General features: G+C 45.0%; 1 protein-coding gene across 1 annotated transcript in view; it reads left to right on the top strand.

Annotated features, from left to right (window-relative positions):
- Positions 1 to 6058, top strand: part of LOC118922101 (procathepsin L) — a 197188-nt gene that overhangs the window by 39034 nt on the left and 152096 nt on the right. The window lies entirely within an intron of this gene.

Raw genomic sequence — 6058 nt, forward strand, 5'->3', positions numbered from 1 at the left:
TCTGATGGTACAAGTGGTTTTCTTCTTCACTGTTTCCACTAGCTTAAAATATATAAAATTACATAAAACAAGAATTATGAACTGCACATTAGGGCTAATAACATTGATTTAACAATATGACCCTAAGAACATGAAGAAGAGAGAAAATACAGCTACATAAAGCATAATTTCTATATTTTACTGGAATTAAATTAGTATTAATCTGACAAATTAAAATGTATATTGTAATCATAGAGCAACCACTAAGAAAATAAGTAAAAAAAATTACAGTGAAACAATAACAAAAAACAAAACAAGTGAACTGAACTGGTATATAAATGCAAAACATATTTGCATGACAAAAAAACAGTAAAGAAAGATTGGAAAATAAAAGTTCAACAGATTGTTTAGAAAACAAATAGCAAAACAAAATGTAAATCCAACAACATCAATCTTTAAGTAGTAATGGACCAAAAACTTAAGCTGAAGAGATTGTAAGACTGGGTGAAAATAAGAAAAAAGATCTAAATCATGCTGTCTATTAGAGATACACTTTAGACTCAATGACAAAAATAGATTGGAAGTAAAAGTATGGAAAAAGATAGGCCATCCAAGTAGTAACTGTAGGAAAACTGGAGCAGCTATCTAATGTCTAACGACATATACATTAAGCCAAAATATTACCAGACAATTATGAATATGTCATAGTGATAAAATGATTGAGACAGCTGGAAGATATAACAATTATAAAAGTATACAATCTAACAACAGAGACTCAAAATATGCCCTGTACATGCCAGGGAATGTGCTATAACTTTATGGATATACAAGTGGAGTGTTAGACTCATGGCCTTTGAAGTCCTCAGGAATCTTAGGAGACCTGTTTCCATCTACTCAATTTGTAGAAGAGAAAACTGACCTTCGGAGATGAATCCCCACGTGAGCTCCCATCAGGGACCCAGCTGGAGCAGACATTTGGGCGACCCCTAGTTCCTACCACCATACACATCCTCTTCTCCTTCATTCAGCAGACGCTGTGCCTTATCCATGCTGTACACAGATGTGTTACATACATCTTATTTTAGGACCACTTTGGCCTGGTCCTGATAGGCAAGAAGTACTCTCCCAGCGAAGCCTTTGTTGTCTCCATGAGGGGCCCCTACCTGGGCAGGTTGGGTGGGTTTTTTCCTTGAACCTAGTCTTCCTTTCCTGGCTGTTCATGTCTATCTTTCTACCTCACAATTCCATTTACATGAAACATCCAGACCACAGCGGTCCCCCCTTATCCATGGTGGCTACGTTCCAAGACCCCTAGTGGATGCCTGTAACTGCAGCTAGTGCCAAACCCTATATATAGGGGCTTTCCTATATGTACAGACATATGATAAAGTTTAATTTATTAAGGAGGCACAGTACGAGATTAACAGCTAATAATGAGCCAGAACACATAACAATGTACTGTACTAAAAGTTACTTAGGTGAATGTGGTCTCTCTCTCTCAAACTCTGTGTCAGAAGGAAGGTCAGCTGCCTCCAGATCATGGCTGATTTCAGGAGACTGAAGCCCAGGAAGTGAACCTGTGCATAATGTGGGACAGACAACAGCAGATAAACCCTTAGAGACAGAAAGTAGATAGGGGTTTCCAGGGGCTGGGAGGAGGGGAGGACAGGGTGTCTTGCCAATGGGTTTCAGCCCCGGGCAAGTTTGCTATGGATTCAATGTGACCAAAGAAATTGACAGCAATACGTTCGTGGGGTGAATGAGTTATACTCAACTTTATTTCCATGTGGCAGGTCAGTCTCTAAAATCCCGTTCACTCAGAGCGGGTCTGTCTGCAGCAAGCCGGTCTCTGCCTCTGGGCCCCTCTGTCCACACAGTCATCCTCTGGGCCTCTCTGCCTGCAGAGCAGTCCAGCACAGTCATCCCTCACAGCCATCCTCTGGGCCTCTGTCCTCAGCACTGCTACTATTCCAGCCTCTGCTCTGCTCTCCTGCCACCTTGCAGCCCTGCCACTGTGTAGCACCCAGAGTACTGGGCAGAGCTCTTTATATAGAGTCAACAGCCATGTATTGCCCACAGGTGTGCAGTGAGCTAGTCAACCAGGGCCAGGTGAGAATCCTGGCCACAGGAACTCTCATTTTATCCACACAGGGGCTGGCTGCTTAACGGGTATGGGGATTTCATGTAGAAGTGATGGAAAGTTCCAGATTGGTTGCACAGCACTGTGAATGTGCACTATAAAAGGAATAAAATGGTGAATTTCATGTTATGTATATTTCACCACAATTTTTAAAAATTTAAATGAAAAAGAAGCAGTAGGCCAGATTTGGCCTGAGGGCCATATTTGCTGATCCCTGGTGATCCTCCTGACCCTAGGAAGGTGCCTAGCTGGGAATGCTGCATGGGGATTAAACGAGGCAATTCTCACAGTTTAAAATAGCGCTTGGAACATGATAAATATTCAGTAGATGTTAGGTGCTCTTGTCATTGTTGCTGTTGTCAGCACACCTTTTAGAGTCCCGGAGCCCTTTGAGGATTTGAAGAAGGCTGTGAACCTTCTCATCAGAGAAAAACAATATACGTATGCACATATATGACATTCCCCAAGGTCACAGCCCAGCAGAGGCTGGGGCTTAACCAGAGCCACAGGCTCCTCTGCCTCCCCAGCTGCCTCTTGGTGACGCGCTCAGCAGGGCTTAGGGGCTAAGAAGGTGTATGTAACTCGGGGGATAGGGGTGGGGGAGGGGGAATAAATGTTCCCAGCCCGGGGCAAATTACCTTTGAAGCTGAAATCAATCAAAGAGAGAAATAACGTGGGAGAAACCTGTTTATTGCTTACAAGCATTCATCCATTTCTGATCCCCTGTGTCTCTCATGACCCAACTGCAAAAAGGGACCCCACCCAGCCTCTCCGGTCGAGATATGCCCTCACTCCTCCTTGTAATCACCTGTTGACATGGAGATGGACTAAGGCCGGGCAAGAGATTCTAGAAATATTGCCATTTTACCCACAGAAGGAGAAGTGGCCCTGGCCTGGGAAGGTACTGCCATTGAAGGAAGGCTGTAAGAACTGACAATAAAGGGGTGGGGTCCTTATGAGAAGCTGGGAGGGTCCCAGGGTCAGATTCTGCCCAGGTAGCTGTTTATCTAAAAGTCCCCATGGCCAGGATTCTCTGACCACAGTCAGCAGCTGTGCCCAGGCCAAGGCCAGTGAACATGCCGGGCTGACACCGCATGCCTTGGGCACAGTTGCAAGAAGTTGGAGGCAACAGGTGTGGACAAAATGAGAGTTCCTGTGGCCAGGATTCTTACCTGGCCCTGGTTGACTAGCTCACTGCACACCTGTGGGTAATACATGGCTTTTGACTCTTTTAGAGCTCTGCCCAGTGCTCTGCATGAGACACGGCGGCATGGCTGCAAGGCTGCAGGGGAGCAGAGCAGAGGCTGGAGTGGTGGCAGCACCGAGGACAGAGGTCCAGAGCACGGCTGTGTGGGACAACTGTGCAGAGAAGCCCAGAGGACGGCTGTGTGGGACGACTGTGCAGAGAGGCGCAGAGGATGACCGTGCAGACAGAGGGGCCCAGAGGCAGAGAAAAGCTTGCTGCAGGCAGACCCACTCTGAGTGAATGGGAGTATCAGTGACTGACCTGCCACCTGGAAATATAGTTGGTTATAATCCTTTCACCCAAAGAACATTCTACTGTCATTTCTTTTCGTCACATTGAATCAATAGCAAACTTGCCCAGGGCTGAAACCCATTGGCAAGACAACAGGGAATATGGAAATTATCCACACTGTATTGGCTTTATTTTCTTATTTTTATATCATTGATGCTCTGGCCCTTGGGACCTTGATCCTGGAGAGACTGTCCCTCCTGGGACTAGTTAATTCCTATAGACAGCAAATGACTCCTTTCAAATGTACCTTTGATATGCGAGCCTACCTTTCCAGAACCCGCATCCCCAACTGTCTCCTTTAAAAAAGTCTCACACACCAAGTCAACATTCCCTCTGCTCTGATCACCCCCAGGCCAGACACTGGACAACTAGGGGCCACAGCCTTACTGCCCCCAGCCACTCAACCGCTCAAACCAGCCAAGCCTAAATTTACACGGCCCACCTGCCTTGCCTCCCAACTCCCTCTCTCGAGAACCCCAATAAAGGCTCCAGGCCCTGCTCTCTCCTCTCAGCCTCTGCTTCCTGACCGGCCCTCGTCCTTCCCCATTGGTCCTGAGTGCCATGGCCCACCCTGTCTCCTCGTTCAAGAGACCTGTGCATACAAACCTCTTCCATCCTGGCAGACATTTCCATGTCTGTGTGTCTTGCCATAACTGATTAAAACATGTCCCAGGTACAGTTAACACATACCTGACAGCTAAATGGAAACTGGCTGTCACATAAGCAGAGACTGGAACTCAGAATAGATACAGGTGATGGAAGTAATAGAGAAGGTCAAGTACCAGGCAACTTAAAAAAAGTCTGGGCCATGGTCCAATTAAGCCATTGGCGGTCGTGCAGTGCCAGATTTTAAAACAGGCAGTTTGGAATAGAGCATCAAGGGGCAGATTTCCAACCTTCCACTTACTTGTTAATTAATAGCAAGCCTCTCCTCGCCACCCCCTGCGGGGGTCACTGCCTGGCCACTCCCACATCAACCTGCCTTATCTTGCTAGTCCCTGAGGGATTTGTTCCAGGGGTGCATCTGTGAATCTTCTAGATTGGAACTAAAATTCCCAGAGTTGTATACTCAAGAAAATAGTTAGGGTTCCAATTCCCATTCCTCTTTCACTGGCAGGGCTATTCTTGGCCTGATTCACGGAGGATGTGTTTTTAATAAATACGGACATGATTCTCTCCCAATAGAACATTTGTCCTTCTGGCTGTATTTTTTCTTTTCTTCTGCCTTTGCATCTAATCTGCCAGGTCCCAGAGCTCAGGCTCTGTGCATGCCTCTGCTAAATGCAGGTGACGCTCAGACATCCCTGAAATGTCCCTTCTCTCTCTGGGGCAACCTTAGGGAGGCAAAAAAGTTAAGTTCAAGAAGTGAAATGGCATAAACTCACTGTTTCAAAACAGAAAGAAGAATGTCTCCAGCTAATAATAATAATAATAGTCTTAATTATAGTAATAAAAGTCCATTGAGTAGATGTTCCTACATACCAAGAGCTGTGCTGGGGAATCCAACCTTAAATCTTAAAAGAAGCTCCCAGGTGGGTGTTTGGAGGGGTCCTCTAACTGGGTGCCCCTGCCTTGCACCTGCCCCTATGAGACCTGCCTCAGCCACACACAGCTCTTCAGTCCCTGATCCACCTTCCAGGAGGAGGGGCCCTGCAGGGGCTCTAACCTCAGCACACGTTCTACCATTTCTTCTTTCATCAGTAAGTAGAAGCATTTGGGGCTTGGCACATGGGCATATGTTTCCTTGTAACTGAACCTCTCATTTGAGTAAGAGCTTGAGAGGCGGACAACCTGGGTTCAACTTCCAATTCTGCCACTTCCTAGCTGTGTGACCTAAGCTCTCTTTGTCCCTGTCCTCCCAATCAAATAAAATATAAAAGTACAAAATTTGGACATCCAGATATTGGCAGATTAAAACCCCAGTTGAACTAGGAAGAACATAAATGCTCATTTGTTGACGTATTACAAATTATTAATTGTGCAAAATTCCATATTAGTAGGTAAGGAATTTTCAGAATTGTTATAAGCCAGGTAGAGTAGTACCCTGCCAGGGATGGAGGGAGGGAGGGAGGGAAATATCTTCATCTAGTAATCTATCTTCTGCTAGTTACTCAGTTTTACTGTTTTTCTTAAATATGAGATTTTTATATACCCTTCATTTCTGTAATTTCAATGTACTTCTTGGAATCATTTTTTACTAAATTTTTCTCTCTTTAAATTGTTGCTTTTGTACAGGTGGTACCCTGCTAAATGGCTTCAGAATTAACTCTTCTCCTTCTGAAAAAAAATCTCATCTGTAAAATTTGGTTGTGCTATTAAAGTAGGCATCCAGTTTAAAGTAAGCTGGCTTGTTAAGGTACTTCCATAAACTCAACATTAAATATTACCACTTCAGCAAGATA

This window comes from Manis pentadactyla, chromosome 3 (genome assembly GCF_030020395.1).
Source record: "Manis pentadactyla isolate mManPen7 chromosome 3, mManPen7.hap1, whole genome shotgun sequence".
Classification (NCBI taxonomy): domain Eukaryota; kingdom Metazoa; phylum Chordata; class Mammalia; order Pholidota; family Manidae; genus Manis; species Manis pentadactyla.